This window comes from Haematobia irritans, chromosome 1 (genome assembly GCF_050003625.1).
Source record: "Haematobia irritans isolate KBUSLIRL chromosome 1, ASM5000362v1, whole genome shotgun sequence".
Classification (NCBI taxonomy): domain Eukaryota; kingdom Metazoa; phylum Arthropoda; class Insecta; order Diptera; family Muscidae; genus Haematobia; species Haematobia irritans.
Window position 1 is genome coordinate 279228751 of NC_134397.1, and position 17394 is coordinate 279246144.

General features: G+C 31.2%; 1 long non-coding RNA gene across 1 annotated transcript in view; it reads left to right on the forward strand.

The window, feature by feature from the left end:
- The first annotated feature begins 10987 nt into the window (after positions 1-10987).
- The window catches only part of LOC142226590 (uncharacterized), a 42109-nt gene continuing 35702 nt past the window's right edge, over positions 10988-17394 (forward strand). The window contains exons 1-2 of the long non-coding RNA XR_012719707.1: positions 10988-11491; positions 12427-13916. This is a non-coding gene — a long non-coding RNA (uncharacterized LOC142226590). The remainder of the gene's footprint in view (positions 11492-12426; positions 13917-17394) is intronic.

Here is a 17394-nt window from a genome sequence, read left to right on the forward strand (position 1 = left end):
CAATTACTTCAATTTCTTTCTTTTTTCTTTTTTGCGTCGTCTCTTTAAAAAATGTAGGTTGCCGTATACAATTTAACGAGTTTATTCAATTCGTAAAGATGACATATCAATAGGGATGTTTTGTATGGGCTATCCAGAACATCGTTGCACTGGAGTTCTATCCAGAACATCTCATCAGTGCAAGTCGCGCCGATGTTGCTAGATTGTATTTTGATAAAGTGACGCTTCATCGACTCACAGTAGCAATTTATTGTGACTAATTTATCGAAAAACATGAAATTTAAAGTGGCACAGTGTCATAAATAATCGCAGCAGTAAATATTTATTACTAATTGGAGCATTTCATACATTAATAGTGCAAGATTTCACTACTTTTCTGTGATTTTTTAAACAGCTGATGACAGTGTTGCATATTTTTGGAGATGTCCTGGATAAACGAGTACTCCAGTGCTAAAAGAAAACAACCCTAATAATATATCAAATATATTCTTGTAGTTATTTCCACATTTCATTGTGGGGATAAACGATGAAAAATGTAAAATTATCTGATGTTTGTAATATGAAATTGTCATTAGAATTCTATAAATTATAAAATACTGGATAATTTAGAATGAACCAAGGTTACTTTGTAAAATGTTCGAATTTGCCTTTCGTAAATGAACAAAAGCTTGTATTAATCGATTCAACTCCATATAAAAAAAATACCAAGGCAACTTAAGTACAGTCGAAGTTCTGTATAACGTTCGGCAAAGAAGTATTCCCAACTTGATTATTAGGGAATCCCTGGAATAAAAAGTGCACGTGTGTGGCACACAGCTAGATGAAAATGGACATATGTGAACGGAGGAAACTTGGACCCTCATTTCAACCTGACCTGCATGCAGTAAAAAAAAAACAAACAAAAATAGTCATATATCAAAGTCATTAATTTTTAAAGGGGTATTTTAAGTAATAGTATTTAAAAAAAAACTTCCTTATTTTTACACCGAAAGAAATTTGTTAGTAGGGACAGCAGAAAAGTCTGCTAAAACAGCAGAAAGTCTGCTGAAAAAGGGACAGCAGTCATTGTTTGCTGAAATAGCAAACATTTCCTGCTATTTTTTAAGCTCAATTACACTAAACCATGTTTTATTTTGGCTAAACCAAATAAAAATGTCAACTTAGGAGCTATCCTAACATAATTAGCACAATATTTTATGCATATAGTATTTGACCAAAAATCTGTATATTTGACGAATTAAGGCATAACAGCAAACAAAATGTTTGCTGATCGTATTTAGGAGCTTGTAAGTATATTACAGTGCAAAAATATACCAAAAACTACTCTTGGTTCTTAAATATGCTTTGGGGAAAAATGTATAACCTAAAAATTTTATAAATTGTTGTTCATTAGGCCCTGAAGTACAAAAATATAACAGCAGACATCGACTGCTGTTTTTAGCAGACTTTTTTCTATGAGTGTACCAAATATTCATGTATTTCTTTTACTACGGTAAAAACTACGATTCGATCTTTTCTATTTGATTAAAGTTAACCTTTAAAATTTTCGTTCGATTTAACGAATTTTACTAAATAACGAAACGGCCTGACAATGTATCGTTCATAAAACCGAGCTTTGACTGTATTTTTTTTTTGTATGTATTGTTACATTGAGGTGTATTTAATTACCCGATAATTAAAACACAGTTCTTTTCAAATAACGACAATCTACAATTTATTTGTTTAACTGATTGGTTTCACTTATTTGCTCTACAATGTGTACTGTATAAACTTTAGCTTACGACTGACTTCACAGCACCCTCCGCCAGGGGCTTATACACCGTGATTTGACGATTTCGAAAATTCTGGATAGTCTGGCCTACAACCATCTAGAACTATCTATATACAATTAATCTAACAGCACATATTCAACTGGTTATCGTCATTGCCTACAGCCATCTGGAATGTTCTATCGGGCGTTATTGTACAGGTGATATGACACACATTCTTTTAGGCTTATGCTAATAATCTAGTGCATTCTACTATCTGGTAGATGTCGTGTAGGCATAACATAAGTGATTATGGTCATATTACTACAATTATAAGTAAACCAAAAGGCGTTACTTTTACAATGAACGATTGGAAAACTAAGAACACAAAAGATGTTTAGGAAAGTACTAGAACATAAAGAAATTACTCTAACAAGTTATGACGTAATTTCATCGTAATAATTTGAAATTGAAATTAACGGAAACTAATTTAAATAAACTTAAATCTAGAAATATCACATTCGTAGCAGTATGTAAAACAATTTAATTTCAAATTAAATGTAGACGTTTTCTAACAGTGGTAACAATAGTACTTTTTTTGTCATCAATGTCACCCTGTAAGTATTTAACAGTACATAAAGCATTACCATCGCAGGGAAATTTCAATATGGCAACATGTTTCTATGTTTGAGAAATATTCTCAAACGATTATCTCATTTGCGAAATTGCAAAACAGCTTAAATAGAACACATCTCTAAATTGTGAACCTCAAATTGAACCCCCATGTTATTTTTAACAAGACAAACATATACATATGTACCAATTTAAAATAGTTTTGTTTCTCCATATTTTGCCATTGCGAGGTTGGTGTCTACGCTATGAAACCCGCCAATTAACAAACCGGCTCCAAAGCCTTGAACCATATACCTTTGAAATATGCTTGAATTCAACTTTCGCACACAAAGTCGTTCTATGGTTGCCTAGATACCTATGTTATATGTTTATTATCAAAATATACAGACATTTATTTCGATATCTCAAGAACTAATAACCCAGCAAAACTTTTAACAAGTATATACGGCCGCAAGTTCGGCCAGGCCGAATCTTATGTACCCACCACCATGGATTGCGTAGAAACTTCTACGAAAGACTGTCATCCACAATCGAATTACTTAAAACTTCTTATTCATGGTTGTTGGATACCATATACTAACATCACGTACCAAATTTCAACCGAATGGGAAGTATTTTGCTCTTCCAAGGGGCTCTGGAGGTCAAATCTGGGGATCGGTTTATATGGGGCCTATATATAATTATGGACCGATATCGACCAATTTTTGCATGGGATTTTGAGGCCATATATTAACACCACGTACCAAATTTCAACTGAATCAGATGAATTTTGGTCTTCCAAGAGGTTCCGGAGGTCAAATCTGGTGACCGGTTTATATGGGGGCTATATATAATTATGAACCGATGTGGACCAATTTTTGCATGGTTGTTAGAGACCATATACTAACATCACGTACCAAATTTCAGCCGGATCGGATAAAATTTGCTTCTCTTAGAGGCCTCGCAAGCCAAATCGGGGGATCGGTTTATATGGGGGCTATATATAATTATGGACCGATGTGGACCAATTTTTGCATGGTTGTTAGAGACCATATACTAACACCATGTACCAAATTTCAGCCGGATCGGATGAAATTTGCTTCTCTTAGAGGCCTCGCAAGCCAAATTTTCGGGTCCGTTTATATGGGGGCTATACGTAAAAGTGGACCGATATGGCCCATTTGCAATACCATCCGACCTACATCAATAACAACTACTTGTGCCAAGTTTCAAGTCGATAGCTTGTTTCGTTCGGAAGTTATCGTGATTTCAACAGACGGACGGACGGACGGACGGACGGACGGACATGCTCAGATCGACTCAGAATTTCACCACGACCCAGAATATATATACTTTATGGGGTCTTAGAGCAATATTTCGATGTGTTACAAACGGAATGACAAAGTTAATATACCCCCCATCCTATGGTGGTGGGTATAAAAATAAGGAACAGCGACGAACTTTCTATTTACACTGTTTGTGGAATTGACAACGATCTAAAAACGGATTTTTTGTACGAAAAGCCAAACACATTCGTTATGTGAAATCTGACTATAATATATTTAAAGTTTTCATAAATGGAACAAACTTCGCTTAGTCAAAAGTATTAAGTTAAAAAACAGAAAGGACAATTTTAGCTTATTTTATAAAATGTAGTTTAATTTTAGAAAATTTTTAGTAAACTGTATTACACATGCAAATATAACACCAATATCACAAATAAGCAAATGTTTTTCGACAAATTCAAGATAATTTATTATACATATATAATTATTTTGTTTCACTTGCCAAAGAAACTTTTGTAGTTTTAAAAAAATTGGTATTGAAAATTGAAAGAATGTCTTTAACGCCATACCAAGTTGAAGATGAGTGATAAAATTTACATATTTTAAGAAATTCTGAGCTATTTTGTGAAAAAAATACGAATTTAGTAAATCTTTGTGCTTCATTTGTGTAAAAATGTTTGTGCTTTTTTGGCCCCTTTCACCAACTAACGTGCGAAAAAAGTGATGGAAACTTTCTAAAAACATAATAATTCCATAAACCAAAATAGAGTTAAATTGGCTTTTGCGGGTTCACTTTTATTTGAGTGTGATACTACAATCACGGAGTCCACACGCACAAAATTTCAAACACATTTATTTTGTTACAATATTTTTTTTATTTTTGCCGTAAATAAAATGGTTTTTATCCCAAATCCGAAGTCAACTTCGTCAATCATGTGTTGACACAGACTTAGCATCACAAATATATTTGGAAGTCGAATTTAGGTAATGTCATATTAAATAATATATTCATTTGCATACGCTCAGACAGTATTTTAATTTTTATAAAACTAATTTATATTATAGAAAAAACTTTGTTATATCGTTTACTACAATTTTCGTTAGTTAAACAAAAAAAAAAAAAAAAATAATAATAATAACTGGTAAACTAACCTTGATGGATATAACTTTGCCCCTTGTCAGAATATACAATTATTATTCGTTTTATCTTTTTTTACTGTAAAAGTAGAATAAATGATTGTATGCATAATAACACTATATAATAAAACAGAGCCAAAACAGAAACATTGATATAGCGATGGCAGATGTTTATGCCCTGAATTGTATTTAAAATTCCTTCAACGATTTCAACCCCCTTTTATAGTTTTAGTCCTTCACAATGGCTTACATTAAAAATTTCAACATTAATAGTTTGTCTTGTAAAGGGTGATTCTTTTGAGGTTAGGATTTTCATGCATTAGTATTTGACAGATCACGTGGGATTTCAGACATGGTGTCAAAGAGAAAGATGCTCAGTATGCTTTGACATTTCATCATGAATAGACTTACTAACGAGCAACGCTTGCAAATCATTGAATTTTATTACCAAAATCAGTGGCAGAAAATCCGCTTTTTTATCGACAAATTTTGTTCAGCGATGAGGCTCATTTCTGGTTGAATGGCTACGTAAATAAGCAAAATTGCCGCATTTGGAGTGAAGAGCAACCAGAAGCCGTTCAAGAACTGCCCATGCATCCCGAAAATGCACTGTTTGGTGTGGTTTGTACGCTGGTGGAATCATTGGACCGTATTTTTTCAAAGATGCTGTTGGACGCAACGTTACGGTGAATGGCGATCGCTATCGTTCGATGCTAACAAACTTTTTGTTGCCAAAAATGGAAGAACTGAACTTGGTTGACATGTGGTTTCAACAAGATGGCGCTACATGCCACACAGCTCGCGATTCTATGGCCATTTTGAGGGAAAACTTCGGAGAACAATTCATCTCAAGAAATGGACCGGTAAGTTGGCCACCAAGATCATGCGATTTGACGCCTTTAGACTATTTTTTGTGGGGCTACGTCAAGTCTAAAGTCTACAGAAATAAGCCAGCAACTATTCCAGCTTTGGAAGACAACATTTCCGAAGAAATTCGGGCTATTCCGGCCGAAATGCTCGAAAAAGTTGCCCAAAATTGGACTTTCCGAATGGACCACCTAAGACGCAGCCGCGGTCAACATTTAAATGAAATTATCTTCAAAAAGTAAATGTCATGGACCAATCTAACGTTTCAAATAAAGAACCGATGAGATTTTGCAAATTTTATGCGTTTTTTTTTAAAAAAAAGTTATCAAGCTCTTAACAAATCACCCTTTATATGTCTATTTGGGACATGTGTTCATTGCAAAAGACATCTGCACACTTCCACATAGTGGAGAATAAAACCAATTATATTTCTTTCCACAAGGGATACGTAGAACTCACAACATTTATCCTTTATGAGTATTTGAAGAATCTCAGGTAAAAACGTTATCTAAGAAAGTAATATAAATGGTTGCCTCCATTTCAAAGCTAAAGTTAGTTTTTACAAAATCTTTGGTGGTAAAAGACTTTGGGTTGGAGTAACCACTTTCCATAATTTTATTTATTATAGAAATGGTGAATAGTATTCATAATAATGTGTTTCAAATATTTTGAGTTGTGACATTTTTTAATTTTAAACATTTTTAATCAATCTCATTAAGAAGCAGTGCATCTACAAATTGTATATCTATAAGTTTCCAGTTGCAGTTATTATTTACTACTAGCTAATTCAGTTTTCCCGTAATTATTGAAAATCTACTAACATTTATTATTTATAAATAGTTCGTTTATTTATTTAGTGTACAAAATTGACAAAAATAAAAATATAAAAAATAACATTGGGACTGGTTGCCACGTCCTTCATGCGATTATTTACAATTACAATTGTTCCAACACTCATAGAAAAAAGTCTGCTAAAAATAGCAGTCGATGTGTGCTGTTATATTTTTGTACTTCAGGGCCTAATGAACAAATTTTCCCCAAAGCATATTTAAGAACCAAAAGTAGTTTTTGGTATAGTTTTGCACATTAATATACTTACAAGCTCCTAAATACGATCAGCAAACATTTTGTCAATCCAATAAATATTCAGATTTTTATCAAATACTATAGGTATTCATAAAAAATAGCAGGAAATGTTTGCTATTTCAGCAAACAGTGACTGCTGTCCCTTTTTCAGCCTTTCTGCTGTTTTAGCAGACTTTTCTGCTGTCCCTACTAACAAATTTCTTTGGGTCTAGTGTACTAAAAGTACAAAAATTTGATTAATTTCAACTACTTTCAAAGAAAATTGCAAAACTAAAAAAAATGCAGACCTTGAGCCCCTTTTTATCAACAATTTTGATTTGGAAAAATCAAAATACAGTTCGAATACAATAAAAACAAATTTGTAACATAAATTGTATTATACAGTAATCCCTCGATTTACGTCGTGATTGGTTCCGGAATTTAACGACATTAATCGAAACGACGTTCAGCAATCCCTCGATTTACGACGCCTCGGTTTACGTTGTTTTGATTTACGTCGTCAAATTCCGGAACCAATCACGACGTAAATAGAAGCATTTGCGTTATATATGCAATATCAATCAAAATTTGACGAATTTTCGGTAAGAATTTCAGAAATAAATGCTTCGATGTCATCATCGTTGGTACTTATTTCAGTTATGGAAGGCGTTTCTGATAAAGTTGGCAAAAAATCGACGACGTAAATCGAATGGCGACATAAATCGAAGTTGGTTGGAACAAAAAAATCTGACGACGTAAATCGAAACAATGTAAACCGAGGAGACGTAAATCGAGGGATTGCTGTATTTTATTTAGACTTTGAAGTTTTCAAAACAAATCTTTCAATAAACATTTGCTAACTTTGAAAATTACAGCGGATGCCGCTATACAAAAAATACCTTCCTTCGGAACGAAATTGGAGATTAATGTTTTTTTCGTAAAAATAGTAATGCTTTGTAATTTTTAGGATTAGGACAATATTTATACTCTGCGCCACACTGTGGAACAGGGTATTATAAGTTAGTGCATATGTTTGCAACACCCAGAAGGAGACGAGATAGACACATGGTGTCTTTGGCAAAAATGCTCAGGGTGGGCTCTTGAGTCGATATGGCGATGTCGGTCTGTCCGTGAACACATTTTTGTAATCAAAGTCTAGGTCGCAGTTTTAGTCCAATCGACTTCAAATTCGGCACAAGTATGTGTTTTCGCTCAGAATAGATCCCTATTGATTTTGGAAGAAATCGGTTCAGATTTAGGTATAGCTCCCATATATATGGATATGGACTTATATGGCCCCATAAGCCAGAGTTTTACCCTAATTTGCTTAAAATTTTGCACAAGAAGAACAATTAGGAATATAGTCAAGTGTGCCAAATTTTATTGAAATCGGTTCAGATTTAGATATAGCTCCCATATATATCTTTCGCCCGATATGGACTACTACGGTCCCAGAAGCCAGAGTTTTACCCCAATTTGGTTGAAATTTTGCACAGGGAGTAGAATTAGCATTGTAGCTATGTGTGCCAAATTTGGTTGAAATCAGTTCAGATTTAGATATATAGCTTTCACCCGATTTACACTCATATGACCCCAGAGGCAAATTTTTAACTCCGATTTAGTTGAAATTTTGCACAGGGAGTAGAATTAGCATTGTTGCTATGCGTGCCAAAATTGTTGCTATGCGTGCCAAAATTGGATTTAGTTGAAATTTTGCACAGGGAGTAGAATTAGCATTGTTGCTATGCGTGCCAAAATTGGTTGAAATCGGTTCAGATTTAGATATAGCTCCCATATATATGTCTTTCTGATTTCGACAAAAATGGTCAAAATACAAACATTTTCCTTGTAAATTGCCACTGCTTAGTCGAAAAGTTGTAAAAATTACTCTAATTTTCATAAACATCTAATACATATATATCGAGCGATAAATCATAAATAAACTTTTGCGAAGTTTCCTTAAAATTGCTTCAGATTTAAATGTTTCCCATATTTTTTTTTTTACTAACATTGTGTTCCACCCTAGTGCATTAGCCGACTTAAATTTTGAGTCTATAGATTTTGTAGAAGTCTATCAAATTCTGTCCAGATCGAGTGATATTTAAAAGTATGTATTTGGGACAAACCTTTATATATAGCCCCCAACACATTTGACGGATGTGATATGGTATCGAAAATTTAGATCTACAAAGTGGTGCAGGGTATAATATAGTCGGCCTCGCCCGACTTTCCTTACTTGTTTTTATTACAATACATGTATAATAGGCCTGTATTTTTGTTTTGATGACTGAATAAATAAGTAAATAAATAAATATTCAGGCCTGATTAACATATTGTCGCATAATTGGGAAGTGAATAAGATTTTCGCTGTCACTTCTCAGAGTAATTTCATTCTTGAAAATCGGTTGTGGGATTGATACTAACCAACTCTTAAATACAGTAAACCCCACTTTTTATCCCCACGGTAAAATTTTTTAAGCCTAATTTCCTAATATTTTGCAATTTCCAGTTATTTTTCATGTTATTAATAAAAACATACACAGTCAATTACATATCTTGCTGTAACTACTCATCTTGGTTAATTGCCTTAAAAAAAAAACTAGTAAACATTTTACAAATTATATACAGTATGTCAAGAAAGTCTTTTGACATTGCCAACTATTTCAAATTCTAGAAATAATTGAAATATTAAATATTTTATTAAATTTTTAATTCTGTGTACGTATGTATACTTTGCAAAATACATAATAAAATATTTTTTTAAAATTTCATTATATTTAATTTTGGAACAAAACATAATTTTTATCCCATTGTGAAAACACTTTCTTGACAAACTGTATGTATGCATCATTGATATCACAGAAATTTAAGATTTTTGGGCGAAAGTTACACAGACAACAGTTTCACCAAAATATTTCCAATTAAACAGTTGATTGAAAACATAAACAAAAACAAAATGAATTGAAAGAGCCGTGGAAATCAATTAACTTTTTAATCAAGTACAATTTTTATTTCTAATTAATTCTGTGACAGATGCTATCATTTTCTTCGGCATTAAACATCGAATTTTATTTGGCCAATTCGCAAATTTTTTGGGATATATTTCTCTTATATGACCTATAATGGGAAGATGAAGTTTGTTTCAATTTTATATATTTATGTATGTTGCCGGTAACTGAAAACATATCATTCATCAAAATTTCTATTTATATTAAAGACCTACACATATGTAAATATATGGTATTAATTTCCATTCCATAAAATTTCCGGAATATTCTTTTAGTATATGTAGTTGTTCAGCCTCCAGCATCCTTTTTGCTTATACATATGAGGGGGTATTGCTCGTTTTCTCGCATTGGAAATTGCCAGAATTTTCTATTTTCTCTGTGACGTAGAATGAACGAAAGATAGAACAAGGGTTGCAACCCATTCCCATGAATTTATCGTCGTGGAAACTATATGGCATCTCTTTTCACTATCATAAACTGGTATAATGTTAATCTATACGACACATTCTCTCAAAGCGTACGACATCTGTTTCTTTCTTTCACACACATTTAAGCCCAAGTACTATCGACCTTAACGAAAAATCTGGCAATTTCCGACGATTTTTATTATTTTGTTTTGGTTTTTTCTTTGCCCATGGACTGTATTGTCATTTATTTATTTTCGATTTAATAGATATTTAATTAAATATATATTTTAATGCACAAAAATCAATTTGTAGTAGTTAATCTGAAAATTGTTTTCTGATTATATGTATTCATCAAGTACGCAATATGCGTACGTGACTTTGCCCATACATCCAATTAATTAATTTTAGATATAATATATAACCGAATCATGCTGTATAGATATGTTTTGTGTCCATACACTCTTAACTAAAGTTAGTTAAAAAAACAAAAAAACATTGATAATGCTTTAATTTCATATATTGTGAAATGATTGGTTTTCATTCTACCAAAAATTAATTTTTCTGTTTATTCTAATTGCGCATTCAGTTTACTATATGACTGTTGTTATTTTAATGGAATGGAAAATTTTACAGCTCAATCCACCAAACTAATAAAAAAGCAGCTGAATCCCTCCTCCCGACATCTGCTGTATAACAATTTGCCCACACCATGAAAGAGATAACAATAACGAATTTGCCAAACCAAAACCACCCCATCGAATGTGCCAGAAAGGGTCAATGGAAAATTCTTCCATCTTCCAAGAACACACATTCGTATACATGACGAGTTGCTTGATGGGTATAAATAGACGTGTAGCGTTGCTATAGTCATCAGTGTGTCTTTAAATCTTGTACTCTCAAGTTGCCCAGGGGGCCAAAAAAGTGGAATACTTTATTGTGTGAAAGTTGAAGTGTGAATTTGTGTGAATGAGAGCAGATAGTCTGGTTTTATTTAACCAAAGTTTAGAAAATATGGCTGTAATCGAGAAACACAAAAATCTAGTTACTAGATCAGGAGAATACTATTGTTCTGACAGTAGGCCGAAATAGTGAGGAGAAAATTTGCGATGTTCCATGGAAACAAATTTGGGAATCTGAAAGAAAATTATTGCTGAAAAAAAGGCTAAAAAAGGTTATCCAACAAGCTGAAGAATGCTGTCTAGGCAGGAAGGAAGTGAATTCTGTATTTTGCGCTGTACTCTAGAAAGATGAAGGAAGGGATTTCAACTAAAATTCTGGGTCTGGTTAGCATCTGCTTGAACTGAGCACTAATCACTGGTGTTGTTTGTCGTCATCGCTTGAAGCCTTGCTTCTTACAAGCCGTAAGCATTTTTTTATATTTTTGATGAAAAACAAAAATAATGCACACAGAAAATAGTGTTTCATATTGTTTTGAAAAAAAGTCTATAAGAACTGCGCAATTTGCTTTTGAGAATTTCACGTCATTGTGAAATAGAAAAACGTCATTTAGATTTGCGTTTATATTTCTACTTTCAATAGATATTATCTAAGACAAAATGTAAAAAGACGTATTTTTTTTCTTGTATACGAGTATTACTCATACCCCTTTATTCAATGTCCGAGTAAAATGTGAATTGCTCATTCCAGAAATTTTAATGTGTAGTATTTCCCATTAATTTTCTTTGTTTCATTTTATAGATTTTTATTGCTATAAAATGTGATTTTTTTTTATCCACACATGTTTAATAAAAAACGAAAATCTAGAAATTTCTATCATATGTATCTTGGTATACACACGATTTTCCAAAACGAGGCATACAGAAAATATTAAACTCAGGTTTCCCCCTTCCAACGCTATTGCTCTACACGAGCACCATTTACGTCGTTTTGCTACTTTCTCTCTGTATACTTAGTCTCAACCGCTTTTCTAACCCCTCTGCATGCCATAAATGTTATGGTTTGATCTAACCATTAGTGGAAAAATGTAAAAGTATTGGACTGGACGTATAACAGAAATGTATGAAAACATGCGCACTCTGTTCTCTCATATCTGAAATACTTTGTATGGAGGCAGCTATTTCTAGACATCCCCTGTGTCCCATTGCAGGTGGAAACATTTTATTACAATCATTCCCTGCCATGTATAAAAATACTTGCTGTTTTTTTTTACATCGTTTAATTAATTAATCACATTTATTAATAATTTACATTAATATTATAATACATATTCTATATGTCTCGCAATATATTTTTCCCATAAAACTTACAATATGCCTTTCTTTTTTAAACCATTTAGCGAAATTATATGTGTGTATTATGTTGGGCGGCGTCGTGAGTATATTTATGCATAATTTATGCTAAATTTACAAAAAATATCGTCCAATTCTCTCGTCCTTTAATTCGAAACTCGTCTTTTAAACAAAAATCATCAGTCATCTGTATACGCTAAAAAGAGAAGGTTATGATGAAGTATTATTTACTAAAAATATACAACCTAATTGTTCATACATACAAAATACGCGTATTCTGTTGAAAAAGAAAGAAAATAACAACTCGAGGAATGCGTATGAATTCTTAGCTACTGATAACAAATATCGAATCATCTACACAATCTTGAATCAGATAAAGCAATATATATATCACGAATGAAAGATAAAATAGAGAGAGAGTGCATTGTGTGCGCTGAGTGTGGTATAGATGAGAGTGAGTGTGTGATGAATGCGATGATTTTGATGAACGAGAATACACGCGATTGTGCAAATGAAAAGGTTCGAGAGAGATCAAGAATGTTAAATAGATGAGAGAGAAAGGATTGATGTCAGGATCATCGAGTGATGAGTTTATTATGACAGAAACAGAGAAATACAACACACTTATTCTGATTGAGAAGACTTGTACGAAAAATCCACGTCCAACTGACAACTATCGTATCTGTAAGAAATGAACCCCGTTCGCAAAATTGGGGTCGGACAAACTTTAGAGTAAACTAACATCAAATCATTTTAAGAAATTATTTTGTAAAAGATTTTTTTGTAGAATGAGTGCTGAATAAGCATATGAAGAATGAGAAATAAATCATACAAAAAACAAAAAATCCTATAAACGTAAGGGTTAAGCGTTTTAGAAATTTATATACATCCTTTTCATCTATATATACTAATCGATAAGCACCTATATCCTTGCTGAGGAGGTAGAGAAACCATATCATATTAGAAACCCCATCTAATTATGTCCTGTTCTTACACCACCACAAGAAAACATCTTATTAAAATTACCTTCTAAGCCTTAGTTGATTTTGATTGATTCTGTTCTTTTTCCATCATACGTTTGTTCTATTTAATAAGTATTCTTCAATATTCATATAGTACTTACGATTTTTATATACATTCTTCATTTTCTTTGACCAAAATATTTCGAAAAAATGATTATATTGAAACAAGCAAAACAAAAAGAAAAACAAGAAAAATTATTTCAAAAACAAAAAATCTAAAAAAAAGAAATGCCATAAAAAAAGATATACAAAAAAAAGATTTTTTATGAAATAATAAATATATGATGAAACATATTTTTTCTAAAAAAACCAACATTTCACAAATTTGTTTTTCCTTTCAAAACAACACCAAATGGTGCTTTGAACTGCTAGCCTCTCCCAAAATGTCTTGTGATATTCTCAGACATGGGCCGTGCAGACAAACATCAGTAAAACATCCTATTCCCCCCACAGAGAGTCCATCTATAGAAGTTACGTTAGCGACATCCGTTCACTTAACGTATACTAAAATCAAAGTGAGTAAATTTATTATTATCTTTATTCCCTTTAGCATAAAAAAGAGATATTTATTATGTCGACATTTCAAAATGATGAACAGAAATTAATTACGTAAAAATGAGTATACTTGAAATACACAAATTAATATTATTGCGGAAATTGTAGGGATTCGTAAATTTAAGCGCTCCTGAAGCCAAAAAAAACAAATACTATTGAAGAAACAAAATTAAAAACATAAAAACTATTCAATTATTCTTAACAACTAAAAATTGCACCTCAAATACGTAATGTATAAAATCTTGCGGAAGTTATATATTAACGAAATTCATAAGCTGAAGAGTATTGCGTAAATTTAATCTAAATACAGTGTTCTAATAAAAACCAATAAGTTTATCAAATAAGTCGAATAAAGCGAAAGTTGGAGAATTTGAAAATTTTAAAAGTATTGTATTTATAAAATGCGTTGTATGAAAAGATTCCATGGTTTAATGTGAGCAATCATGCACATTATGGTAAAACACAGGTCAACTTGAGTTATATGAATAGCGACAACGATAACATAGAATTAAATATTGCGATTAATAAAAGGTCTATAAAATCAAAATTACTGACAAGTTTAATACATGTTATGCGGAATCGTAATTAAAAGAAGAATAAATATTCACATAGCTAAATGAAAATTACTATGCGTTCAAGGTACATAATTTATGCATAAAGCGAATATTACAAAAGGTTGACCAAATCGAAATCAGTACATGAGTTAAGAGAATAAAATGGTTACAGCGATATATTTAACAATGTTCTAATTAAAGTGTTACATAACAATCGAAAAAGCTAGAACGACAAAATCATATATATTTAGAAAATTCTAGAAAAATCGAAATAGGGTAATTCATAAAACGTGTAGGTACGAAATAATTTATTATTTCATTATAAGCATTATTACGAATGCTAAATGCGTTATAGGAAAATAAAAAATGCGGCATATGAATTACGAAAGATTTACAATACTTAAAATCAACTAAAATCAAAAAACTGCGTATATACGATTTTCAAAGAAAACACTGGTGTAGCGATTCGAAATTATAATAAATCGTCATTAAAGTAAATGCGTTCTATTAAAGAAAATAAGTCACATAATATATTGTTAAATTAAATAAAGGTTACTGTGCGTATAATTCCAAAATTTACAAAACATTGCGATAGTAAAAAAGTTTTAAAATTGCCAGAAGAAAACACGTAATATATTATTTTTTTTTTTTGGAAAATAACAAAAAAAGTTTAGCTAACGATAAATATAATTATAGGCTTAATAAAGAATCATGGTCATAATAGGTTTTTATACAATTCTTTTCCATTTTTACTTATTCCCTAAATCAGAAAACAAATTGAAGCATTAACGATGAGATTAAGCCACAATTTTACCTTATAGGCAGAAGAAAAAATCTAAAACTAGGTAAATTAAATAATTTCCACAACATTTAAATATTGTTGACATTATCTACGATAAAAATATTTCCTAAACTATTATCGTATTTCTAATTCAAAAATGCTCTCCAAAACAATTTCAAGTATTTACAAAATCACATTAATACATTTTCTGATAATATTGTACATTCCAAAAATCAAATCCAGATCCATTAGAAATTAAATTATCACTATAGATATTTCGATGCTATCACTTTTCAACACGAAATATTAGACAAGATGATCCCAAACTTTATTTTCATAAGCCATAGGGGTCAATATTCCCTTTTATAATGTATGCGAAACATTTAACACATTTCAAGCAAACTACATTTTAATGACGTTTAAACGTTCGAAAATAACTCGAAAATTAAATTACCTTCGATAGGGCTAAAGTTTAGACACTACTTTTTTAAATAATTTCCACTTGCGTCATTACACAAATAAATTATTTATTTCTTATATACAATGTATAAAATGTCTTATATCACATAAATTTCGTTGATAACGTATCCTAATAATTGCAAATCTGAATTTTATTTTTATTTATCTCGGAAATATTAAGAATTTGTGAGCATCTATATCTGATTAATTAAAGTTATCAATTATTTTAATGTCACTAATGAAACAACAACGTCCGAACTTTCAAAATATAAAAAAATATAGCATTACCTGCTACGAAATCGCTCATCTTAATTTTCATATAAAAAGGCGACCCTAGAATCAGTTTTTGGTATTCCATACCAGAAGTAAATAGATATTCACATTGTAATGCAATGTCAGATATTTCATCGGTTGAGTGTCCTTTAAAAACAATTAAAATTTAAACATCTCTGGTTATAGCAAATTTTTTACAAAAACAATCTTCGAAATTTACTAAAATGAATGCGTCTTAGAAATGATATACGAAAATCTAGTTTAGATAATATTGTTAGATATTTTGATACTAATATTCCTTTTTATTATATACGCTATATTGCGAGCTTAGTAGTTACCAATGCTTAAAGCTTTGCGGCAAGATTTTGATATATATTTTTTAATAAAGTAGTAAAATATAGAAGAAGTTAAAATAGTAGCAGATATAGTGAGTTCATTAGACTTGGACGATGTCTACATTTGGAACAAAATTAATATATGAAACAACTTCGATATACTGTGAAAAACTATTTCACTAAAATTTTGTATATTTTCGTAAATTCAATTTACATTAGAGATTAATTTGTTTTTGAATTAAGAAAAAAAGAAATAATTAAAAAACAAAATGCAAAGTCATACAATTTCTTCGTTTTATAGGAATTTATAGAAACTGACATACGATATAACTATATATCCCACTACGAATACAATAATAGAAAAGAAGCGCTAAATTGATACATATGTTAAATGATGATCTCGAAGTTCTATAAGAATTATATTTCTAGAAAATAAAAAATCTCGACAAGAACATTACAATTTATATACGTATATGCGTTTTAGTGCGATAACAATATGCGAATACGATGCTAGGTATAAAGAGATTGAAAAGTATAAAATCAACCTTGAAATTACTAAAACATTTGAATGAAATTACACAATAAAAATTCTGATAAGTATAAAAGGTTTAGTAAGATCATGCGGTTTTTATTTGGCGATGTTTGCTTTACAGCGATGTAATGGAAAAATAATGCGACTGTGTAAACTGAAGCAAATGCGTAACAAAAAACGACAACGTTTATATACTGCGTTACTAAAATTCACAATATTAGGTACAAAAAGTTACATATAATGAGTCATGGAATGAAAACTTCGTTGATTTAGTATATATAGTAAACAAAATTACTAGATCTCTGCGGAAAATATAAGGTATATAAATCTAAATCTAAATTAGGATTATCATCATAAATTGTAATTATATTACAAAGAAAAGACGTCGAAGTCCTGCGAAAGTATACTTAGAAACAAAACGTTCTGAAACAAAACATTTGTCAGGAAGTATGACACTTTTATGCGATTTTGAGATTTGTTTTTAGTTGCTATTTTAATGGAACT